Source organism: Lissotriton vulgaris, chromosome 12 (assembly GCF_964263255.1).
Source record: "Lissotriton vulgaris chromosome 12, aLisVul1.2, whole genome shotgun sequence".
Taxonomy (NCBI): domain Eukaryota; kingdom Metazoa; phylum Chordata; class Amphibia; order Caudata; family Salamandridae; genus Lissotriton; species Lissotriton vulgaris.
Genome location: NC_141700.1, coordinates 304,784,209 through 304,798,853, shown reverse-complemented (window position 1 = coordinate 304,798,853; position 14,645 = coordinate 304,784,209).

Sequence of the window (14,645 nt, the reverse complement as noted above, 5' to 3'; positions counted from 1 at the left end):
CATTGGTTCTGGTGATGTCTTCTGCTCCCCAAGGGGTTGTTTAACCTCTGACTTCATAAAGCTTCCCCGGGAAACCTGAAAACGTGCACGATCCCCACGTCGCTCTGAAAGCCTATGGTTCAGTTTTACAACCAGGTCTATGAACGCGGCGCACTCCTCTGGAGGATCCACCACCTGCGACACCACGTCCTTCAGTTCTTCACTAAGACCCTGGTAGAACAATGAGGCCCGCTTTTCCGCTGGCCAGTGAGTCTCAGACACCAATCGGTTGAAGGTTGCTATATACGTTAGAAGAATCTGCCTGCCCTGCCGTAACTTCAACAGTTCGGAATCACTGGCTTTCACGAATGCATGTTTAGCAAACAACCCTCACATCAACTCCTTGAAGTCCTCATAATCACGCAACACCTGATCCCTGCCTTCCACCAAGGGTATAGCCCACTGAGCAGCAGTACCAGCCAAATAAGAAAGAGTAAAGGCCACTTTCGCCGCATCATCAGGAAAGGCACCAGGCCTACACATAAAGTGTAACTGACACTGATTCATGAACATCCAAAACTTCGCACTGTCCCCATAAAACCGTTCAGGCGGAGCCAGGGGAACAGGAACAGGGGATGTCACAGTGATAGCGACAGGTGTTCCGCCTCCAGGATTACTCTGTCCCTCCCCTCCGTACTGGAATGTAGCTGGCTGTATTATGGGAGCCTGACCCCTTGGTTGTATTTGTTCTCGTGCCCTTACAGCGCCCAGCTCCTGTCTCAGTCCTACATACTCCTGTCGTAAGTCCTGTACCTGGGCCTGCAGGGCTGCCAGGGCACCCATTACATCAAGCATGGTAGGGTCCTCAGCCCCTGCCATGGCTCCTGTAACAATATCCATCCTAGTTCGGGCAGTGTATTTAAACGTTGGCTTGTTATTCTGTTAGGCTCCTGCCCAACCCACACACTGCAGGAACGAGGTATGTCCCAGTCCACTTCCCCGACTCACCGGCCACTCACTAGATGTAACTTATGAGTAAGCCAATGACCCAGAAAAGGGGGTGGAATATATAGGCACCAAACCTTCCACCCCTGTAGAGCGTAGTCTGAAATATACCCTCCTCCTCGCTTCCGCACCTGCATTAACAGGGAAACAAAAATACACCTCACAATAACATCTCAGTCCCCAGTCCTTCTTTGTTCATAATTACCATATCCAGCCAATAACCACACATGCACTTACCAGAGACGAATGCAGGGTTTGCTTCGAGGGGGGTTTAGTCCAGGGTACAACCACTCCAAGATAACTTCTCTTGGGTTGGAATTAAAACAGGACTGAGGGTTCGGGTGCTTGGTTTGGGCGCTGATTTATGTACAGGGTAAAAAACATGCTTAAATGACCGGCATGAACAAAAAACCCCTGTGTTTTCTGATACGTTACAGGGTAGAACGAAATCTGTAAAATGCGGTCAACTCCGTTCCCAGGAGAACCGAAAGGTAATACTCGGCTGGGTTTACAATCGCGGAATGACCTCAAACGTCATTTCCGCCCATAACGAGAAGGAGCGGTTACTGAAGGACGTGTGTACAGCGCGAACACAGCGCTTCAAACAGTCTGACCTCACCGCGTCTCGAAAACAAACAGAGAATCGCACCAATACGGTAAATGGCAAACAGGAGCCCCTGGATGCCGGTCGCAACTCTCAAAAAGGATTAGGGACGAAAATGGAATCGAACCAAAGGGGCAACACTAATACTCCCTAACTCACAGCCTAAAAGGGAAGGACACGAAGGAAAGGGATGGAACAGACAAAAAAGAATATCGGAAATCCAGGACGTGGGAAGAAGGACAAAAGGGAAACTCCAACGGTTCTCACGAGCCCGTGAGAACCAGCAACAGCCAACAGGATACACAGGAACCGGGATACCAGGAACCCACAGGTTAGCAATAACAAGCACCAACACTATGGTAGGACTACTCTTTATGTGTAGCTGGCAAGTCATGTGACGGCAAAAACATGGTCATCAAAACAGATCTGGGGACCAAATCCTAACACAGACAAGTCCTTTGAGTCACTTTGGCTCTAGTTTTGAGAGTGCAGGTCCAGTAATTCTCGCTCCCAAGAAAGAGGGCAGCAGTCAGCAGGTCAACACAGCAAAGGAGGAGTCCAGCAGAGTATCAGTCCAGCAGAGTGGCAGTCCGTGTAACAGCTCAGCAGCCCTTCCTGGCAGAGTATCCACAGGTCCAGAAGTGTACTGAGTTGGTGGTGTCAGAGGTCTAGTATTTATACCCAGTTGTGCCTTTGAAGCGGGGAAGACTTCAAAGAGAGGCCTTTGTAGTGCACAGAGTCCCTGCTCTGGCTCTAGACTCACTACAGGTGGGTATGCAGCCCTTGTGTTGGGACAGGAAACAGCCTATTGAAGTAAGTGTGAGCTCCTCCCCCATCCTGCCAAGGGTGGCCCATAAGTATGTGATTGGCCTATCAGTCACACCTCAGTTTACTTTGAGTGTGGCTGTCCAGAGGGAATGAAGAAAGCCCAGCTGTCACCCACCCCAGATGTGTATTCAAAAGACAGGCAGAAGACACCAAATGGCAAAAGTAAAAAAATGGCAACTTTCTAAAAGTGGCATTTTCAGAATTATAATGTAAAATCCATCTTCACCATAAGCTGTGATTTGAAATTGTGATTCCAGCGACACCAAACTTGGCAGTTCTATCTCTTCTCAATTGGGAATTGCTCTTATAAAATGTAATAAGGTAATCCCAATGTTATCCTATGAGAAATATAGTCCTTGCAGTAGTGAAAAACAAATGTAAGAATTGTTCACTACCAGGACATGTAAAACTTAAAAGTACATGTTGTACCTTTCAAAAACACTGCACCTTAGCCTTGGGCTGCCCGAGGTCTACCTTAGGGGTGACGTATATATATTAAAAGAGACGGTTTGGGCCTGGGCAGAGGATTAATGTGCCGGTGACATGGCAGTCTAAAACTTCCCACAAAGGCTCTGCAATGGCATGCCTGAGACATGTGTCACAATCAGAGCTGAAGGCCCACTAGTAGCTTTTAAATTGCAGGCCCTGGGCACATGGAGTGCACTTAGTTAGGGACTTAAAGGTAAATTAAATATGCCAATTGTGGAAAATCCAATCAAACCATGGGCTAAGCAGAGAGCACATGCACTTTAGCACTGGTTAGCAGTGGTATAAAGCCCAGAGTCCAAAAGCCAGCAAAAGTGAAGTCAGGTAAAACAGGAGAAATGAAGGCAAAAAGCCTGGGGAAACTACGCCAAGGATGCCAGGTCTAACATGCAACAATTTCAACATTAGCTTCTCCAAAATAGGATGTGCAAGAGGACATTACAACAACTTACCTTTTAATTAAGTTTGAATTGCTATTGCCACTGTCAGTAGCAAAAGGTGTCATTTTGATCAATGCCAAAGAAGAGCAGTTGCCTGCAGGGGATAGCCAACAATGAGGAAGACAAGAATTACTAAACACAGAGAGAGAGCTGCATCCAGATCGAATACACTGCCACAGCACCATGATGAGGTGCAGCACTGAAATTAGTAGAAGCCAAGCGGGCACCACCAGGGCCAGTAGCCTGTGTGATGACATCATTCAGATCAAGGCTGCTGACAGTAGCAACACCAGGACTATCAGAACATATCTTAAATGAGCAGATGTAGGAGAATTTCATGGTTATGTTAGTATATCAGGCTGTCCTTGGGAGTGATGGGGAGATGAGTGCTCAAAATACCACGTGCCTTGTCTGATAAGGGATCCTATTGGGATGGAGAGTTACCATGGTCTTGATGGAGTTCAAGGTAATTCACGTAGAGCTACATATATGCTCTTTATGTCTTTTTTCAGAAAGTGAAGCTAGTATTCACCGAAGTGAGGAGGCAGAAGTAATGAGCACCAATATCTCACAGATCCATACCTAAACCAACACAAAAAGGTCATTAGAGTGAAGATACTATGGCAAAGTGAAAAACCAACCAATGAGTCAATAGATGACTGCGGTGTATCCCAAATACATTTGTTTAATTGGTCAGATTAATTTGGTTTACTCCCTCCAATGATGGAACTAGCTTGCCTCTTTCTATTGCTTTGCATATAGATTTGTACTTTAGGAAGACATTGTTGCTGGTGGAGAATGGTGGAGAATGGTGGTTTGTGGAGTTGGTGGAGTTCCATTTATGAGGACTCAGCAACATGGGATGTATTCCGGATAAAGTAGCAATGTTCCTTTCCCTCTGTCTTATTTTCACTGTGTTGGATCCTGGCTAGGTGATTAAGTGCCCACAGTAAACCATGACATCTGGCAACTGACATGAAGGAAAGTAGTGTGTAGAATGAGCAGTATTAGGTTTCCTCTTTCGCTTCTTTTTGCTTTTGAGGACAGGGTATAGGTAAACACTGTTTGATGATGGACCTCGGAGTATCTGAAACAGTAACTGGAATACTTTTAAGAAGATTTATACATGGAAAGCAGGTCAGAACAGGTAAGGCACTGGTTGCATGCTATACAAATAAATGGTACCTATGCTCTCAGTAGCGGCTGCTACCTGACCAAGTGGTGACGGTGGACAAAAAAAGAAGAAGAAAACGTACTTTTAATGGCCATCCGCCGCCTCTCCTCCATCTTTGTCATCTTCCTTCTTCCTGCAGTACCAGGCTGTGTAATGCAGCCTGGTGGGGATGATGCAATATGTGCAGGATTGTTTGGGTGGCCCAAGAGGGCCGGCCAAGCAATCTTGTACACTTAGGGAGTGCAAAACACTCCTCTCTCTGCTCTGGCAGTCCCTCCTAAGAGCCACTGACTACAATAGGAGGACTAAAATGATAATACGTTATGCTATCATTTTATTTTTCCTTTTGTTCAGTGGGGCAACACTCCTCCGCCTTAGTGGAGGAGTTGCCACTGTCTGCTCTCCCAGACAGGGTAGAGTTGCTGAATAGTCAACGTAAAGACACATCACAAATTAAACAATTGCATTGTTTTCACTCACAAATCAGTCACAGACCAATGGACTGAAAAGAAAACTTTAAGGCAATCTGATAAATAGAGTAGGAGAAAATTATCCTTGAAGAAATTCACCCTCAGACTACTCAGGCCTTGCCTGAAACATGGCCATACAATGTTGCTCCTAAAGTAGACATTCAAATTAGTTTTGTGACATACGTCATCTGCAGCAATTTCAGAGCACAATTGCCATACTGTAATTGATTCATTACCAGAGAACCACTCGCCATCAGTGTTCCATTCTTTTGGCACTCATCTGTCAATGACAAATCATTAGAGATCCTCAATTCCAGATAACAGTATGAGGAGAGACCCAGAATATGACAGCACTGCACCCATTAGAGAGTAGAGCCCTCATAGCCTCTTGCCCAATGAAATGATTTTTGTTTTGCTGTAACTAAGAATGATGCTATTCCACTTTGTTGTGTTGCCCTGATGCTGTCATCAGCTCCTGCACCTCTGCATGTACACTGTTCCCCGGGGTTCTCAATAATAACAAATTCCTTACTCTTACTAAGATCATTTGACAAGTAGAAGTAAAAGAGTTGCAATCATAATCATAAGAAACCACATATTTCCAGAATGTTATTTCAAGAACGTAACCAATACATTTTGGGTACAGTTTTCCTCTGTTGTTAATTCCCTGAAAACAGAAAAAAGCAGTTTCTTGTGTCCTTTGTTACAATTTTTAAAAATATTTACCTCATTTTTATTTCCTAAATTTCCATTTTCCTCCTTAGCAGCTATTGGTCTTGATGACTCCAGTCAATGAAATAAACTCAGAGCACAACCTTCGATCTCCTGCCCACAAAGACATGTGGGCCGCAAAGAGGGAAAGTGAAGGGCCAGGTGGATGGGAAATGTGTTGAGGCCATGTAGACTTGTTCTTGTTCGTGGCCCATTTTACACTATAAAAGGGTGCCCTACAGTTGGGACAGGGGCACAAACTTTAAAACAAAAACACAACTAGGTTGCTTTTGTGGAAGAAAATTAGTAAAAGAGAAGTATCCTTGGCTCATCAATAGACTTGTGGAGGGCTGTACCTTAGTCTCCAAAAGTCACTTTTTTCTCTTGTGGTGCCCAAGAGGATTAGAGGAACCACCAAAGACCACCAATAGTGTGAGTGGGTTCTGTCAGGAGCAGCAAAACCCCCTACAGAAGCCCACCTCTCTTTCAAATTCCTGTCGCTAAGTTTTCCAGGTGGACAGAACCATGAATCTGGTGAAGGGTTTTTACTGAATACAGGCATTTCTACAGCTTGGTATTTCCTTTAGAAGGTCTGGGGTAATGGATTTTGGTTGCTAGGTTCTCCAGTTGATTTGCAGTCCTTGTATGGGTTGAACAATTCTCACATGGTATTTTTTTCAATATTGAACATTTTATTGGAATGCGCATTGTTGACAGTAAATCATTGCTTATATTGCCTTTTGACAATGAAAGGTAGTACCATCTTGTAAGGCTCTGAATATTAGTTTGAATTGTGCGTGTGTATTGTACTGTGTATGGTCTCACTCCAACCAAATCACTAGGTCTGAGGTTTTAATTTCAAAACCCTTATGTTGTTTTTCACTTATGTGGGAGGTATTGTTTTCATGGGGTGGGTCTTGCTGGTGCACATATTGTAACAAATGCTTCCATTCCAGGGTATGTTTTGGCAGCACCCTGACCTGTGGAACCTTTTTTTAGTTTGTGCCCCATGTTGGTTGTGATATGAAGGTTGATATTGGTTTAGAGGGTATGAACATATGTATTTCCACCTGTTACCTACACATATTTCTTAATTTGTATGTAGTATTTACAAGTGTGTGTAATAAAGTAATTTTCCTTTCCACAGCACTGTCTAGACATCAGATTATTGAGTGTGGTTTGTTCTAATACTGAGTTCTGAGTCTCTGGCTCTCCTGAGGAATCCAACACTGGTAGCACCAACACGTACGTGTGGGTGTCTCCTTGGGCACAGATGTGTAGGTGTTGTGTTTTTACAGCTCTGTTTCAATACTAAGTTTTATGACAAAAGATTCAATAAATGTAGATGTTTTTAATCTTCATTTAGTACATCCAAGAGAGTGACAATACTTCTTGACTCTCAGTATTGTATATCATACAGTTTGATGTTCATCAATTGTATATAATACAGTTTGATGTTCATCAATCAAAAACAACGTATATTGCTTATTCCCAATGCATTTCGGTATTTCCTTCATCAGGGGAATATCCATTGAAAAAAATAAACATAAACTAATTCACTAATGCGAACGCGCCACTGAATTGTGTCCACCACCGTGAGTGTACTAGTATATACAGGACCTCCACCAGGGTGACACATTAAAATTACTCTGTTGCGCTGATTTAGGACAGCCTGACCTCCAAATATAAAATATACTTCTAAATCTGAAGGTAAGAATCTTGGTGGGCGACTTTGCAGAAGTACCACCCGGGGTTAAGTCTTTGGTGGCTCAGAGATATTCTCACCAAAGTCAACAGTTTCAGTAGAACCTCAGCCATCACCTTTCAGGCTTTGAACGCAGTTGGGTCGAAATACCCTGAAACTTTGCCCCACTGGAGGACTTCGACTTTCATTTTAGGGACTAAGTGTCTCATTTACATATTGTCAGAAGGCCTGTCATTTCACTAAATTTACTCCATCGCCCTGGTGTAAGGACCGCCTGCCAGATTTATAAATGTTCCTTAAGCTGGCAATCAGTTATAAAGCATTCACAGGAACCACCTTCATGGCGGTTCCTGTAAATGCTTTTTTCTATTTGCTACAGAGCTCCATTAGAGGGATGGGGCCCTGTATCAAACAGGTTCATTTTTTTTTTAAGTGTCCACCCTAATCAATCCTAAGGTCTACCTGCATTTAAATTTGGCAGGTGGACCATTTTTGGCAGAGAGGATACTCCATCCCTATTGCGACGGAGTATCCTTACAGCCAAGAATTAAATCGGCCCTTAAGTCAGAAGATAACATCTTTGACTGGGGCAACCTACTTGGCTTATCCAACCCTAGCTCCTTCAAGGTCAGCCTGTAAACATGTCTAGGTCCTGGTCAACCATAAAATGTGACTACTGATTGGTGCTTTCTATTTTTTTTGCCTCAAATTTTTAGAATGTAATATCTCCTGTTCCGCTTACTAAAATTTTGTCATTTCGGTGTCATTTTGTTCATTTTTATTTCTAAATTTTTTTTCACAGGAATTGGTTATGCACTTTTAAATGTTGCATTTTTACCTCTTCTGTTATTGTTAAATACTTTACTCTTTTTCCTAAGTTAAGCTGACCTGCCCTCTTCCATTGTATCAGGAGGTTGAGCTCATATTGACATTATTAAGGATAATATCAGAAGAGAATACCCTGAATATCATCATAACAGGGGATTTTAACATGCACCTCTTGTGCCCCTGATTACTGACCCCATACTGGAAGAGCAGTTTTTGGCATTTAGAATCCACACCAGGAAGGAAGTAAATGGGGTAAACAACCTAGGCAAGCAATGGAATTTGAAAAGGATCTTAAAAACCTGAACCTGGTGGCACTAAACGGCCGTTTCCAAAAGGACTGTCCTCCGGCAACAACTTTTCATAATGCATCAGTTAGTACTAAAATAGACAATACATTTTCATTGTTTCGCTGGTTTGTAAAATCACTGATTTCCCAATAGGAACAATGAGTGCTAGTGAACACTTACCTCAAGAGACAATACTAAATATACACGGTGTAATGCCAACCCTGCCTGTAGGGAACCCAAACATGATTCTCACAGTTATACACGGGAGAATAAAATGAAATACCCCCAACCTGGAAGGCTTCGAGGCTGAGGCAAAAAAACTTTGGGAGACGGGCAAAACGACGAACATTGGTATCTTAAGCCACGGAAAACCTATATCAACAACTTTGGGGAAGCCCACACAAAAAGAGAAAATACCCCTGTAACAACTGAAGGACAATCTCAAAGGAGGCCAATCCCTAAATCTAACAGTGCACAAGGTTACAATTTGACAACCGAGCAAAAATCCAGCCTAAGGCTCCTCAAGAGAGATATAAACAGATCAATGCGGCGGATACATCAACCGGGCCCCGACGAGGCCATCCAAGAGGAATTAAGGATCCTAAAAATCCATAAAAAGAAACTCACCTGGCACATAACAATGGAGATGGAGGACAAGCTATGGGCCAAACTACTGCATGATGCGAAAACAACAACAGTGCAAGGTTTTGGGGCACAGTGAATAGTCTCCAGAATTCAAGAGCACCCTGTATTAACTCACAATTAACAGAAGAAGCATGTGCTAACTACCTCTGGCATCACTTTAATACAGCACCATTGGAGGCTCTGAAGGCACCACAAGAAACTAGTAGTTGTATAGTAGACCGGGCTACATTCCCGGAGCCAGGACCCATGGTCTTTATGGAAAAACAGATTGGGTAAAGGATAGCGAAAGGAAAGACAGAGGGTGTTCTGGGTTCAAATGGCTTCCCACCTATCCTGTACAAGCAAGATCCAGAGTATTGGGCAGCAGCACTATTGCCACTGTACAAACAGATTTCAGAAGTGGAAATAATATCAAACTCGTGGAAGGGGGCAATTATACCTCCAATCCACAAGAAAGGCAGCAAAAACAAAGCAAAAAACTATAGGTTTGTTGCTTTAATAGACAACAATGCCAAACATTATGCTGGCTTCTTATTGGATGAACTCACTGATTGGGCCACCAAAAATTGAGTATTCCCTTTTATTCAAACAGGTTTTTGTAAACACACTGGAACAACATCAAATATCCTGACCTTATCTCTTCTTATAGACGCTGGCAAAACTGCCAACCATTCGGTCTTCGTCTGCTTCATTGATTATTCTTCTGCCTTCCGATAACATCAATAGGAATAAATTATGAGACAAGCTATTGTCTGTCTCAGCTGTGAAATCAGAAAATTCCCTTGGCGGAAATGCTGAGAAATTTAGCCCATATATTAGTAATGGACACTAATACTAATAAATCACAGACAAAACATTATTTTATATAAAAAGTATTTGGACATTTTTATTTATATGTTAAAGACAAAACCTAAAAAACATTTAAAAACAGTTTATAATTCCATAAACACCCTATACAGTATCATCACAATCACAGTTCATCTGAAATTCATCTACAATTTGTAATGCTCCTGCTACACCATGTATTGTAGACACAAAATATCGACTGAATTAAAACAATAGCATAAAAAAGGGTTTTATTTAAACAAAAAGGGGGAGAGACAAACATAGACAGTACAATTTGTCATGAAAATTTACACATCAAGACCATAATTCAAAACTCAATCTTAGACCCGCTTGGTTTATGTTGTTCGCAGGATAAACTTGATTGCTCGATTGTGCGGTTTTTGGGCATCGACGCGTTTCGATGGCTTTTTTTCAGTAATGTGCCATCTTTATCAAGACTGAAAGATAAGTCTCTCCTATTTTACGGCACTGGATGGTTGCCAAATATATAAGAATCCTGTTGGTAAACATATTTAAGTCAGTATCTTGCATGGAAGCCACAAAATAACATTCCTATGTTACATCTATTTTCAATTTGGGCTCTACAGGCTTCACATTTATTCTTTATTAATGCATGGGCCCAAAAGTTCTTCGATTGTTGTCAACTCTCTACCATTACATGTCTAAACTTTGTTTGTACAAACTTCTACCCAACAAATCATATATGCCACATTGCTTTCTACATTTCTTCAACCTATTGTCATTTTTTATATTCACCAAAGCATGCGTTACTTGGGCACATCTCGTATTCACAGCTCTATGTCCAATACTAATATCTGGGCTTCCAGGGTCACATTTGGGAAATCCTCACACGCTACTTGCACGATGGTTATATCTGTAGTTGAAAAATATATCCATGTCCCTCTCTTATTTTGGCATCGTTTAAAATGATTACCAATATTAAGGGGTTAATTTTTTATAACCTTGGATGTTTTAGTAATTTACCTTATTTCATATTCTTTTCACATTGCTCTGGATTTGTTGCCGTTTCTATTTTTTTGCATCCTAGTTTGGAATAGGTCTGCAATATAAGTTGGTTTGGTTGTTACTGGTATTTAATCTATCTACTTTTAGTTTGCTTCTAAATTGATTCTATTATTTCATTACCTGAGTGTCTTTTACTCGCTCTGTAGTAACCTCGCGACTTCCTTCGAAATTCGCGTAGTCAAATATCTATAGAGAAATGTGCAATTAGCCTTGTTTTGTTTGATATTCACCCTACATCAGCCCTCTCATAATCATATGGTCCTACTATTTGGTATTAAACCTATACCTACGTAAAAACAATGGCTCTACCGTATTGTCTGTTATTCTTTGACCAGACGATGAGGCACAGCATCAACACCTCGGAAATCGTTGGGCCCCCACCTTTGCTGCACCCAATTCTTTCCTAAGTGAGGAAAAAGGCACTATGTAATTGCCATCGGGGAAGGCTGTTCTCAAACTACATAATAGCGGCTGCGTGTGCCTACCTGATGTCAAGTCACACTGGTCCTCCCTGGGGTGGATATTATTTACAGCTTGTTATCCTTAAGCTATCTGTAAGTAAGAGAAATTGTAGGGGCTGTATTATCTTGATGTACCCAGACCGAGGATTCTACCTCTCATCTAGTTTGAGAGAAACTGGGATTAGGTCTCCTTACCGTAGGATGTCTTGGCCTCCGTCTATCCACGCCCATAACACGCCTGCCAGCAAAGTCGCCTCCTTCCGGAAATGCTACTCTCTTCGTTATTTTTCTAAACACCTTTTTAAACCGTTTCTACTCGCTTCTTATTGGACAGCCTTGAGTGGATTCAGCTGTTGATCATTTTTTCACCGTGTTCTGGCCCGTTCAGGCTGGAAAGCTACCCTCTGTTTTATTTCCGCGTTCCAAGCCTCGATTTCACCCTATATGGCACCGCCGATTCCAGGCCTCCTACTGAGCCTGACAAAGTGTGTTTCATGCCTCGTTTTCATTTTAATTTTCACCCGTGGTCACGATAACATGTTTACATAGTCCAGCGATTTATTTCCCTCATATTAAATTTCTAGATGTACATTTAGCCACATTTCAATTACAGTCTTGAATGCTAATACACAGTATCTATTTCCAGGCTTTTCCCTAGCCTGTTCTTTTTGATCAAAAACACATATTCATGTGGTTTCTACTCCAGTTGTTTTTGATAATTTAGACTGACTTCTCTCTTAATTGTTATTTACTTGAGTTTGCCTATTGCGGGCCAAGGGTTCCTAAATAGTAACAGGGGTTATCTTTTGGGTGGTTTTTTTCCATTTTCTTATTCTATATACTCTGTCAGTTTCAGAAATCCAAAAAGACCTAATTCCATAGCTGTCTGTTTTTCAATGGCTGACTACTAACTTCATCCATACCTCTCTCGAGTTCCGGCCCTTATCTATAGTATCCAGATAACACATAAACCACTGTTCACGCATTTTTCTGATTGCTTCCAGGTTACCACCTCTCCTACTTACACTTATTTTTCCAAAATAAACCAAGTAAATTCATTGCAGTCATGATTATATTTTTGGAAATGGTGCGTAAGGGGCGCATTTTCTTTTTTGTTTTTTACTGATGATCTATGCTCTAATAACCTAATTTGGAGCTCCCTGCCCGTTTCCCCCACGTAGCCTAAACCACAGGGGCAGACGAGCAGGTAGACTAAACTTTTATTCCTGTAATTGTTTAAGCTCTTAGGAACCAATATTTTCCCATTAAAAGTTAGTTTCTTTGTCACAATGCAGTTCGGGCAAATAGAGCATGAACCACACTTGTAGTTCCCTGTTGCTTTTTTATTTCCAGTCATAGTTGTTTGGATACTACTAGCAGGATTTTGTATGTGCTCACTAAAACATTTTTGATTATTTTATTCCGCCGAAATGAGAAAAGCGGTTTTGGTAATGGAAGGGTTAAACCATCATTACTAATCTTCCAGTTTCGGTTGACTATATTTTTGATTTTATTGCTTAAACCAGAGTATTGGGACACAAAAACGATCCTATCCTGAACTTTGTTAGTTTTCTTTTTATCCATGTCCAACAGGTAATCTCTATCATAGAATCTTGCACGTTTTAGAGATTGTTTTACTAGTTTCTTCGGATACCCTCTCTCACGTAGCTTTTTGTCCATAATCTCTGCGTGGTGATAAAAGTCAGTCAGACTTGTGCAGTTACGCAGTAACCTCAAAAATTCCCTGAAGGGGATGTTGTCTTTTTGAGATCGCGGGTGATTGCTCTGATATTGCTAAAGTGTATTTTTATCCGTTGGTTTAGTGAAGAGCTCTACTTCTAGTAGCCCATTTAATTCTTTAATCTTGATGTCCAGAAAATCTACACTGTTTGCACTATAGTGTGCCGTGAACTTTAGATTCCTGTTGCCCAAATTTAGCCACTCTAGAAAAGACATTAAGTCCTCACTGGCACCGTTCCAGATGAAAATGATATCATCAATGAAACGATGCCAGTGAGAGACATTTTCAAAAATTTGTGCCATCTCGTTGTAGATGTGTTTTTGCTCGAAATGACCAACATAGAGGCACACCAGACTGGGGGCACATGTGGCCCCCATACTGGTCTCCTTCACCTGTCTAAATAGCTCTTCCTTAAACAAAAAAATATTGTTTTTTAACACTAGCTCAACACACCCAATGATAAAATCCTTATGTCCTCCCTTCAGATCTTCGTGTTCCAAGATAGAAGATAGGACCTCAATGGTGTCATCCTGAGTGATATTTGTGTATAGAGCTTCGATATTCGAGGTGACCAGGAACTGGTTCACCTTATCGAAGCTCTGTCCCTCGAATATGGAGATGGTATGGGCCGTGTCCTTGAGGTACGACCTCTGTTTTTGGACATTTGGCCGCACGAAAAAATCGCATATTTGCTTAAAGGCTCCAAAAGTGAGCCCAAACTGATTGTACTCCATGCTGACACATGGGGCCAAATTAAGCTGGGAACCGGGGGCTGTCTGTCGCAAAAAGTTATGATGACAAAGGGTCATAAACAAGGCTGCGTCCCGGCCCTGACTTTATTCAACCTCTTTATGTCAGATCTCACCCAGAGTTAGACAATTGTAACTCCCATGCACCTTAATTGGGTAGTTTTAACCCCTGAAACCTACTTTATGCTGACGATATTACCGTAATCAGTTGCACGCCGATCGGCTTACAACATCTGATTAATACAACGTATGGCTACTTGGTTACAAATGGATTAAGTATAAACTCAGAGAAAACAAAGTTTATGGGAATAAATGTGATGAGGTCCATAAAAGGATACCGCTGGCTACTAGTAGGATCCCCATTGGAAACTTTTGAAGAATACAAGTACCTGGGCGTATTAGTAGACAGCAAAGGCATGTTCTAATAACAGAAAGCAGCAATACAAAGGAAAGGCATCGCAACTGCGGTAGTCTTAAAAAACCTCAAACTCAAAACGGTAGGACCAAGCCTCACTCCCTTGCTACAGGTGATCCAAGCCAAACTCATACCCACCATCACCAAGTGAATGCCTACAAGGAGGTGACGCGCGGAACTTGGACAGCACAGTAGCCAGGGTGATGAGATTCAAGTTTAATCTTCCAAATGATACATCTCAAGAC